Genomic DNA, 11,536 nt, shown 5'->3' with positions numbered 1-11,536 from the left:
ATGGAGGGCTAAAAGTGCCAAAATTAAATAAATAAATACATCATTAAATAATTAAATATGTCATTAATTAATTAAAATTGCAATTAAATACATAAATGTGTTATTAAATGTGTCATTAATTCATTAAAATACCAATTCTTTTAAGTGCCAAAATTAAATAAATAAATACATCATTAAATAATTAATTAAATATGTCATTAATTAATTTAAAATGCAATTAAATACATAAATGTGTTATTAAATGTGTCATTAATTCATTAAAATACCAATTCATTTTAGGTAAAAAAAAAACATATATTATTATTTTACTAATTAATTAATTATTTCATGGTCCTTGTGTTGCAGTGGATCATGAATTTATTTTATCTGTCAACCTCGCCCATCAAAGCCGGTGGGCGGATCCTAACACCTGATTGGTTACCCTGCACATCAAGTCAAGGCAAATCGATTCCAGATAATGGATTGATGCAGAGCTTGTGAACACATTCCGATACACTGGGTGGCACTATTCACCTCTACGTTGGTTTGGATACTCTATTAAACAAAACTTTATTGGCAGCCGCTAAAAATCTAGACTCGGTCCTCTAGCCCCAATGTTGATACAGCGTGTGAGTTGCAGGACAAAATGTCAAAAACCTGCCCAGAGCTGCTGAGAGAAGCAGCGAATTTGTTTGAGGAAGCTCTGAGCAGAACTCCGGCTCCGGCGGCTCAGTCACAGCAGATACCTGCTGCTCCATCACGTAACGTTACACCTGTCCAAGGTAAGCTAAATGATTTAATGTTAGCCAGGTGTGCTACTAATCAGTGACTCGGGACCCAGGTGTGGGTTAAATTAGATAACAATTTGGAGTTGGATCGAAAATGTATTACTGTGTGCTTCATGTGTACATGTTCAATGTAGCTAAATGGTGGGAGCATAAAACTAGTTCTCTAATCGGCAAAATAGTGTTGGCTGGCAGTGACATGCCAAGATAGAAGTTGAAGCTGTTTTAGCTGACTGGTGACCATTGAGCTGTGACATTTTTCTGTGTTGCAGCCGAGGTAGCAAGGCTCTTTGCGCCGTATAACGGTGGAGCCAGAAGGAATATGACGAGACGATCAGCACAAGTCCAAGTTAGTCGAAGAAGCTACACACACACTGTCTGTTGTTTGGCTGACCACGAGGCGGATAAAGTTCTAGGCGTGCTGCTTAAAGCAGACCTCCTTACTTCCGGGCTTGGAGAGCAAAAAGTGACATTTTCAGGTCAGTATGAAATTAGGGATTTACCAAAACCAAAAAAAAAAAAAAAGTTTGTACTGTCTGTGGCTCGTTGAAATTATTTGCAGTTCAACTCAGCATTTCTTTTTAGTCATAAGTATTTCCATATGTTCATATTCGACTCAAACGTGATTGATTTTCATAGTGTAAATAATATTTGTCACAGGCTTTAGGTGAGTCAATATGAATTATGTCTATTTTTTTTTTTTAATACAGGGAATGACAACGATCCCATGGTTATAACAAATAAACTGATGGAAGTGTTTCCGAAGCTCAAAGAAGGGGGAGGCTTTGAATTTCTAAAAATTGCAGAATCTACTCGTAGCCGAAATCTTGTGCTGCTCGCGTGTCCCAGCACTGGATACACCCTTGCCTATCTGAAAGATCCATCGACGATGATTGGACAGGCTACAATCTACATACGTCCACTTCAACAGGATCTACCCATAGATTGTGTACATAGATTTACAGAGACTCAGTTTAATACATAATCAAAACAAAGCTCACTGGTGACTTTTAATCATTAGTTAAACACTATTTGTTGTTGTTAGGAGAGCTCACAAACTGCCTCTGGTCCAGTCATCCCCTGCATCACCTGTCAGAAGGAAGTTCCCTTTTCAGAGATGAAGCTGCACAGATTGAGCTGCAATGGGTATGTAATTCCTTAAGAAATGCAAGGGTAGCATATTCATTTTTATTTTGGAAAATGTCTCTCTTAGAGTGTTGTGCACACAAATAATAAAGTATGACCATAATTTCAATTTTGTTAACTTCAAGGACACCCATACAGGAATTGGAGAGAGAACAAGAGGGAGGCTGAAGTGAAGAAAATGATAGAGAGACAGCCCCAGTCAGTGACAGTGTTCCAGTGAGGCCTGGAACATCAGCTGAGAGTGCAGTTGTACCAGCAGTGATTGACGAGGACTTGGATCACAAAGAAACAGACAATGGTTTGTGTCATCACAATAGTGTTGCTGTAAGATTGTGTGTAACTTAAACTCAGTCAATAGAAAAATGACACCTGCAAGATATAATTAGATAAGAGAATACAATTACACACAATTAATAACTGTTAATAATAACTGTTAAAATATTTAGTTTTTGTTCAGAATGATGTTATTATGTCAACTCAGCTTTGTAACAGATTCTGCAGATGTTGGGCCTCATGTTTGTCAGTGACATGGCCAGAACTTTCCTCCTTTTCTGTAGACTGAGAGGATATCTGCAGGTGACATGCCAACTCACAACATGTCTCTCCGGAATATATAACTTTATTATTGTTGTTGTCTAGAATGGAAGCTTATTAAAGAACCAGCTCAAGCTGCCAAAGTTTTCAAAGAGAATCTGCTAAGGGAACATGCATCTGGGAAACCACTGAGAATGAAAATGGATGTAAGGGAGTCTGAAGAGGACAGGGAACGGGAACTTCTCTCATTCTACAAACAGCCGCAAGAATGGGCATGTCCACTTCACTGTACTCTTCTTGGTAGGTAATACAAAGTTTGTAATATAAACGTATCAGTAAAGTTTATACCACTCAAGTATCTTATATGGAATTGTTACATGGGAGAATGGGATCCAAAAAGTTATATAATTTGATGACCACTTATGAAAAGCACAATATTCTCCTGTTATCTGGAATAGTCAATATTAAGGATGCTATTCTAAAATTACAGCCAATAGTTATGTTACCTTATCCAGTTAACTGCATTAGTCAGCCACTGTTTTTCCACTGTGTTATTATCAGTATTTTGTTTCAGGTGATGTTGCTGTCGGAGAGGGAGTGATGCGGTACTTTATGACAACAATAATATCCAAACTGCAGTTTGGATTCAGTCTAGATCTTGGTAAGTCTCTTTTGAAGGTTAATATGATGCAATTTTTAAATGTATATCAGTTGTTAATTGTTCTGACTTTATCCCCTGCTCTCTTGGTACTTTACAGGAGGAATGGGCCGAACACTGCTTTTTGAGGGTGAACCTGACCATCTTGTTCCAGCAGCATCAGAGGTGCTCATTGAAAGTGACCTCTTCCGGGTTGCAGGAAGGATGTTGGCCCACAGCTTTCTGCATGACGGCCCCCATGTCACAGGATTAAGTCCTGCTGTAGTTCATGTACTGTTCAACGGGGACCCTGAAACGGCAACTGTTGTTACAGAAGACTGTCCTGATCTGCACATCAGGAGTATCATAAAACTGGTATGTATCATAAAAAACTTTGCCTTGCAAAATTATTGTTTGGGCAAATCTAATAACTTGTATGGTCTTGATTTTAGCTTGAACATGAAGAACTTACACCAGAACAGAAGGACACAGTTTCAGATCTTTCCCTGTCATGGGATCTCCCGGCAGTCAACAAAATAAATCGGAGATGGCTACATAAACTTCTACTGCATGCAGTGAGTTCCTGCTGGTTAAGTGACAGAATTCATTGCTGTAGTTGTTGAAATTATAGAAGGTGTTGTGAACCCTGGCTTGTTATGTTATGTGAACACTGGCAGAGATGGAAAACATTTAGCATATTCTTTAGTATTTGCTCATAGCCATGTTAAAGTTCTTGAAAACCAGCATTTAATTCATATACAGTTTAACTACTTCAATATTTCTCACTCCTGCAAGTGTTGATAGAACAGTGGCATATTTTAAAAAACCCAATTTCACAAATGTTGACACAGTAGGAAAATGATTATACAAAACAAAATGTAATCCTTTACAAAAAAAGAGAGCAGCTCAGCAACACACATTTGGTTTTGTGAATTTGCCTTTTGATAATATACTTTGAAAAGGCGATACAGTCAAGTGTTCACTGCATTTGAGCACTAAAGACATCAGTTGCAGAAATGTATAAAATGGAATACATTATTCTAAAGTGTGTTAATGTCTTAAGAGTTGATATATTCTCTACTAGTTTGAATGGATTTTATAAAGCACTTCATTATGCTTTTATGAACATTTTCCCTACTGTGCCAACTTTTGTAAAAGTTGGGTTGAGGATTTGGTCTGTAATATGGGTTGGGCCTGTCTCTTAGGTCATTGGGAGGACCATGCGCCAAATTAAACAGCTGAGAAAGGGACTGAAAGATGTGATGGTATGGCCCCTGCTGACATCTAGGCCAGATGTTGTCTCACTTCTTTTCCTTAAAATGGCTGAAATGCAGTTCACACCCCAGGTATGTCATTTAATTTAGTTACATTTGTGACTTGACTTAATGAATTTACATGTTTTCAATGACTGAGCTGTTTATTTTTCCATTTACCAAGAATGTGATCTGCATATTCCTTCACCAAAATAAGTTGTCCCTTTAAAATAATTACATTGATGTGTTTTTTTAAGATGCTCCTAGAAAAAAATCACATGGCCAGCTGAGGACAGTGATGATGAAGACTTTGACATAGAGTCCACGTGCCGCATCACTGGCTTTCCTAAGGATGTTCATTGAAACAGGTATTAACACCTTATTTGGCAAATGTATTGCTCTCTTTACAAATGCTTCTATGTCTCATGGATAGACATGATCAATTAAAGTTCAACTAAATGTTGTCTTGAATCCATTTTATGACTTTTAGCTTCATCAGGTACACTGGCCCAGCTGCTGACATTCTGGGTTGGCTGGGAGAAGCTTCCTCCTGAACTGAAGGTGGAGATCTCTGGGGGAACCCTTCCTACGTCCTCCACATGCTTTGAAACACTAAAGCTGCCAGCTCATTTCAAAACCTAGGTGGACTTCGAGGAAGCACTTGTCTGTGCCATAAGTAGTGCACAGACTGGATTTGGACTTATTTAAGTTTTCAGACAGATGTCATTGAATGCACTGTTCAGTAGGTAAGGTCAACTGACACACGTTCGGTGTCGTTGAAAACATTTAACATACTGTGCAGTAGTTGATCAGTGTTTTATTCAAAATATTTTTTCCACTTACTGAAACCAAACAGTTCTGCATCTTCAGCAGTGTTAACAGAACAACATTCATGTTATTCATTCTGTGGCTAATAATGAGACAGGAAGAAAATGAGTGGAGCTGTGCATTAAGTGCATTTACAAGATCTTAACAATGATTATAGTAGAGCTTCAAAGTAAAACAACTTTTTTTCTTTTTTTTAAGAAAGCAATCTTTTTCAGTTTATGCTCGCTTGTTGTAAGATGCTAAATAAAAGCATGGGTTGGATATCAGTCTGCTATGATTCTTGATAAAACTTGCACAGTCTCTACATATGATCGAAGTGCATCAGTTACAGAAACTCCTGGAGCTGGCAAAATGGCAACCTCTTCCAGCGAGAGCTCACGGGCCAGCTGCACCTCGGGGACTGACACAGTGCCTCCATGAAGACTGTGAGGTCCATTCCAGTCGATCCCATAGTCTTCATAAACCTGAATGGAGGACAAGCATGATCAATCTTGTACTTAAAACTAGTCTGACATGTCATTACACAAAATATTTAAGATTGTTATTTTTGGTCACCAACTCGGTGAAAAACTAAATGTTGCCTATTCAGTTTTGTAAAATAATACACTATTAGTACACTATTGTGTATACTTATGCACAGTATACACAATAGAAACTACAGCTCAGAGGTTGATCTTTGAAAGCTCAGGAGACTTTGAAGATGCTATAACCTCTGTTTCAAGTAAAATATTTTCTCCCATAATTCCTTTGAGGAACAGACATTTAAAAAGTGTTAAAAGTTGATCTTTAACCTCAGTAGGATCCTCCATAGGGCCTTGCTCTCTGTATCTTCTCCAGAGTTGCTGTGGTGACTGATTCCTTTCAGTTCTAAGACCATGAAAGTTCCAAGAATCCCTGAAAGAGTCAAGGCTTTGCTGGATTAGTGGAAAGAAACTCCGGTGCAGTGCGAAAAGATGGACTTCATTGTCTGGATTCAGTGTTCCCTGATCTTCCAATGAAGTGAAGATCTGATAGAAGAGGTCCAGGGTATGTTCATACACATCTCTCCACATCCTTTCTATTCTGTGTTTAGGAAAAAAAATTGACAAGGTGTTAATTTATGTGACATATGCTAAAGAAGTACACTCAACTGGTATGCTGCTTGTGTGAGCCTAGTTGCCAAACATTTTTTTACCATTGATTGTGGACACTTCTGCCTGTGATGTGTGAATTCCTGTCAGTACCTCTGCTCCTGATCATGAATTCTGCTACATCTGCATTCTCGCCCCCTTTATCAGACTGTACCCTTGATGGCAGCCCGTACTCCTCAACAGCAGCGATAAAGCTCTGTAAGACCGTACTAGCTCTGTTATTGCCAGCCACAGTCAGGTAGACGACTAAACGACTGAATCCATCCACGCCACCATGGAAAACAAATCTCCACCTGTCAGGCAATTGTGAACACAAAAAGGCACAACTTTATTGTAAAACAATTCTAATGACATCAATCGAAAGAGCCATTGTTTATCTGCTAGTATCACTGACCTGATGAGCTTATGATTGCCATCTATATGCCATAAAGAGTTTGGGCCAGAAACAGAATACTGCTGTCGTCTTAATACACGCAGTCTTAGACGTCTCATGTAGACTCCCTCTGCATCAACTCTGCGTAAAGACTCTTGCAGTCTTGAGACTGAGGGGAGGAAAGTAAAATAAATAACCATAAACTCAATGCCAACTTCATTAGAAACACCTGTTTAACATACTAGACCAGTACTGGGACAAAAATACTTGAGGAGTCACTTATCTTGAGGAAATGGTGGTGTCATAATAAAAGACAATATAATGATGTGTGTAAAACTACTACACTACAGAACCACCACAGCCTCAAAAATAATCAGAGTTCACTTAATTTTCTGAAAGAGAATAAACAAGTTGCAAACCATACTTCAGGATAGGATACTTTAATGCATGGCTATTGGCTTCAAGTAAACTGCAAATAAAAGTACTGATGCATTACAAATGGATACATGAATATTATCTTAAAATTAGCTACGCTCACTAATTTACTTTGTAGTTCATATTTAAATAATAAATACATTAAAAATAAATTCAATCATACAACAGTTAGTTCCGACCGGGTAAATTGATTGGACAAGAGGCATGTAACAGTAAAATCACTTCTCTCACAGGTTTTCGAAATATAACCTTAGTCAACTATTACACTCGCTATATTGTTGCAAACTGACGTTCACGCCGAGAAGATGGATATGATGACATTTGTAGAGGTGTTGCAGGCTATCAAAGCAAAGCTGTGATATTGTTTGAACTGAATTATCAGTAGTCATTTGTTGAGATACTGATGAAGATGAGGGAGAGTGGAAGCTGTGTCGACATCCAGGTTTGCCAACGTTTCATCAGCCGAACTGGACAAAATTACAGTTGCAGATCAATAAGGCTACAAAGTAGTGTTGTGATTGCCGAGTGTGTGTGTGCTGCGTTGCCTGGCAACAGACTGGGGGAACGGTTTTTTTTCGCGGAGCTATATAGCCTAACATAGCCTACTTGAATAATTTATTTCATCACCCTCTATTAACATTTCCTTACTTAGCATTGTTAAAAGCTGTGGTTGAACTTTTGTATAAAAGCAATATCACACGAGAGATTGTGATGTTGTACTGTATCGTTAATTATTGCCCATATTATTTTATACTCACTTGGAACACGCACACCTCTTGCATTCAGATGACCTCGCATTAGCTTGTAGCCGGTGTTTGGATGTCTTCTGTGGACTTCACTTACAATACGGTCCAACTCCTAATCATTCACAGCTGAATACAGGTCTGTCTTTCTGCACAAACAAAAAACATTAACATTGAGTAATCCTTTCTGAGTAGATGAGACTGGCAATTCATAAACTGAAAACTCATGAATTTAGTGTAAATACCTTAAACCGTATTGTTGCATGCGCCTCCTGATGGTCCTCTTTGACACTCTGAGCACCGCTGCAATTTGACAGGCTGGTAATCCACAAAGAACGTGATGTTCCAGAACTGCCCTCGGTATGTGAACATCAAACGCCCTGGTCCCTGTGTGTCCTCCTGTTGCACCCTGGTACCAGAAAAGCGGCGGAGTACTTCTAAATTTGCAGTCACTCTATGGTCAACATCTTGGTCGGAAGTGCGGAAATAACGCCAACAACTTCAATAAATTCCTCTGCTTTACACGCTACATGCTCGGGGTCAGCAGGTCCTGCTTCCACATACTCTGCAAGGTCTACAATATCTCTCACCAACTCTCTAGAAAGTTCATGGAGATCCTCCATCAACACAGCCGCCATGTCAAGAAAGACTTCTTCTACTTTCGGTTTCAAGGCAGACCAAAGCAGTGGATTACACTCGATTCGCGTTAGCCCCGCCCACCGACGTTGATGGGTGAGGTTGACAGAAAATAAATTCATGATCCACTGCAACACAAGGACCATGAAATAATTAATTAATCAGTGAAATAATATATTTTTTTTTTTAACCTAAAATAAATTGGTATTTTAATCAATTAATGACACATTTAATAACACATTTATGTATTTAATTCCAATTATAATTAATTGACATATTTAATTAATTATTTAATGATGTATTTATTTAATTTTGGCCTTTTAGCCCTCGTCCTCCCTCCTCCCTCACACATGCTGACAGAATTTCCTGTCAGTGAGATATGATTTGAACCAGATAAAAACAGTACCAGAGATGTCAATTAAATTTTGGAGTCTGTTTAAAAGAATGGGATGATCTACTGTGTCAAACGCTGCACTCAAATCTAAAAGCACCAAGACAGACAGCATTTTTGTGTCCATGTTTGACCTGATGTCATTGACAATTTTCACTAGTGCTGTCTCTATGCTGTGATATTTTCTAAAACCAGATTGATATATTTCAGCAGTGTTAGTCAAAGTCATAAAATCATTTAATTGGTTAAAAACAAATTTTCTAGGATCTTACTTAAACCTGTATCTTCATAAGTCCAACCTGGAGGCATCCAGTGACTACTGTGAAAGGGCAGTTGGCATCCAGGGAAGACTGGAGGACAGCCAGGAGAGACTGGATGACTGCAGGAAAGTCTGCATCAGGGGTGGCAGGCTAGTTACCTTACCCACTGGCCCCCAAAGGGACACCCTAAACGACTTCGAAGACAAACATAAGAAAACAACCCGATGGCCCTCCAAGAGGCGGGGTGGAAGAAGGGCCAAACCAGACGGACTTCTTGGTAACAACTGGAACAGACACAGGCAACAATTCTAAGATCATGAGAAGATGCAGGTGTGGATGGGAGAAGGTGACCACTCTCAGAGGTTTAAGAATTCACCAGGGAAGGAAGAAGTGCGAAGTGGGAGGCCAGCAGCAACGTTGCACTGCAACTGCAGGTCAGACAAGAGGAACCCAAAGCCAGATCGCTAACCACAGTGCTGAGGGATCCAAAGTTGCTGAGGGAAGGCAGGCGGAGGGCACAGGAGGGCCCTCAGTGGACGCTTACTCCCCTGAGGAAATGATACACCCACAGAACACGAACAAACCTCAGATTACCAACAAACTCCAACAACCAGGAGCCAGGCTGGAGGACAGAGAGGACAGAACCAGGGCGGAGGCAGCCAGTCAAATGGCCGAAAGCAAACGAGGTGGCAGTTTGGCAGCAGCTCGACAAGTACCTCAGCGTCACCCTAGAGCACTCATTGCATGGCCAGGTGGAAGCCAAGCTGAACCACATTGGAGATATCCTGTACGAGGAGTGCAGAGGCAGGTTCAGAGTAGTGACTGGAAAGCAGAGGGCTGGCCCAAAGCAGAAGGGGAGGAGGGAGAGAGAGATCGAGCAGTTGGTGAAGAGGCGGTGTCAGCTCTGAAAACAGTGGAGGAAGGCAAGAACAGAGGAGAAAGAGGGCCTGAAGTCACTGTGGGGGGAGGTGAAGAAAAACCTTGGCAGCCTGCGGAGGGCAGAGCGTATCCGCAAAACACAGAAGGTGGAAGGAGAAGGAGAGAAGCAGCTTCTTCAAAAACCCCTTCAAGCATGCGAGACAATTGCTGGAGGACAAGAGAAGCGGGAAGCTGGAGATCACACAATTGGAGCTGGAGAATCACATCAGAGAGCAGTACAGTGACCCAGTGAAGTCAACCCCACTGGGATCACCAAGTTATGTTCCTTGCCCAGCCCCCCCATCCTTCCCTTTCAACACTGCTCTCCCCAAACTCGGCGAGGTAGCAGAAGTTGTCCAGAAAGCAAGAGCGGCCTCAGCCCCAGGCCCCAACGGGATACCACACAAACTGTACAAGTACTGCCAAGGTGTCCTGAAACATCTGTGGAACCTCCTGAGAGTGGCCTGGAAGAACCAAGTCATCCCCTCGGAATGGCAAAGAGCTGTCACAGTTTTTATCCCAAAGGAGGAAAACTCCACCACCATCAGCTAGTTCAGGAGCATCGCACTCCTGAATGTTGAAGAGAAGATCTTCTCCATCCTGGCCAAGAGGCTGACCACCTACCTAACAAACAACGGGTACACTGATACCAGCTGCCACCAGTGAGAGGCTACATGGACGACGTCACCACCATTCTCCAGACAGCAGCATGTACAATGAGACTGCTGAAGAGAATTGACAAGCTTGTGGGGTGGGTGAGGATGAAGATCAAACCCTCCAAATCACGCAGCTTGTCCCTCAGGAAAGGGGTCAGAAGCAACCAGATCACCTTTGTCGCAGGTGGTGAGGAGATCCCACTGCTGGCAAGTCAACCGTCTGGAGCCTGGGCCGAACCTACACAGCAGACCTCTCCGACAGGCAGGTGGGGGAAGCAGTGAGGAGGCAGCTCGCAGATGGCCTGGCCAGAATCAATCAGAGCCAGCTCCCCGGCAAGTATAAAGTATGGAGTTACCAGTTCATACTGTACCCAAGGGTGATGTGGCCTCTGACGATGAACAAAGTCCCCTCCTCGGTGGCAGACAAGATGGATAGGCTGGCAAACTCATTCATCAGGAAGTGACGGGGACTGCCGAGATGCCTGTCAGATGTGGGTCTCTTTGGCAGGAACATGCTGCAACTGCCTCTGCGATCCATCGGCCTGGGATACAAGAAGGAGAAGGCTCGGATGGTGCTGGAGCTGAGGGAATCCACTGACCAACTGGTGAGGATGGGGAGGAAGTGGAAAGCCCAGGAAGAGGTCAACATGGCAATCAGCAGGCTGAAACACCGCGAGGTAGTCGGCAGAGTTCAGGAGGGTCGAGCAGGCCTTGGAAGGAGCGAGACCCCCCTCTTCTGGTCAAAGGCCTCCAAGGAAGAATGGAAGGCCATGGTGATGGCAGAAGTGACAAGGAAGGAGCAGGAGCGCCTCAACATCAAAGCGGTGTCTCA

General features: G+C 41.7%; 2 long non-coding RNA genes across 2 annotated transcripts; one reads left to right on the top strand and one right to left on the bottom strand.

Annotated features, from left to right (window-relative positions):
- The first annotated feature begins 264 nt into the window (after positions 1 to 264).
- Positions 265 to 5,423, top strand: LOC143321079 (uncharacterized). The gene is made up of 11 exons (XR_013077195.1): positions 265 to 1,243; positions 1,475 to 1,713; positions 1,810 to 1,910; positions 2,036 to 2,208; positions 2,550 to 2,744; positions 3,019 to 3,105; positions 3,203 to 3,456; positions 3,534 to 3,656; positions 4,287 to 4,427; positions 4,592 to 4,702; positions 4,825 to 5,423. It is a non-coding gene; the product is annotated as an uncharacterized LOC143321079 (long non-coding RNA).
- Positions 5,424 to 5,470: 47 nt separating this feature from the next.
- On the bottom strand, positions 5,471 to 8,462 carry LOC143321081 (uncharacterized). The gene is made up of 5 exons (XR_013077196.1): positions 8,089 to 8,462; positions 7,859 to 7,992; positions 6,687 to 6,834; positions 5,954 to 6,585; positions 5,471 to 5,626 (listed from the first exon to the last, which is right to left on the bottom strand). It is a non-coding gene; the product is annotated as an uncharacterized LOC143321081 (long non-coding RNA).
- Positions 8,463 to 11,536: the final 3,074 nt, after the last annotated feature.

The sequence above is a fragment of the Chaetodon auriga genome, chromosome 5 (genome assembly GCF_051107435.1).
Source record: "Chaetodon auriga isolate fChaAug3 chromosome 5, fChaAug3.hap1, whole genome shotgun sequence".
NCBI classification, from domain to species: domain Eukaryota; kingdom Metazoa; phylum Chordata; class Actinopteri; order Chaetodontiformes; family Chaetodontidae; genus Chaetodon; species Chaetodon auriga.
This window is presented reverse-complemented; position numbering and strand designations above follow the sequence as displayed.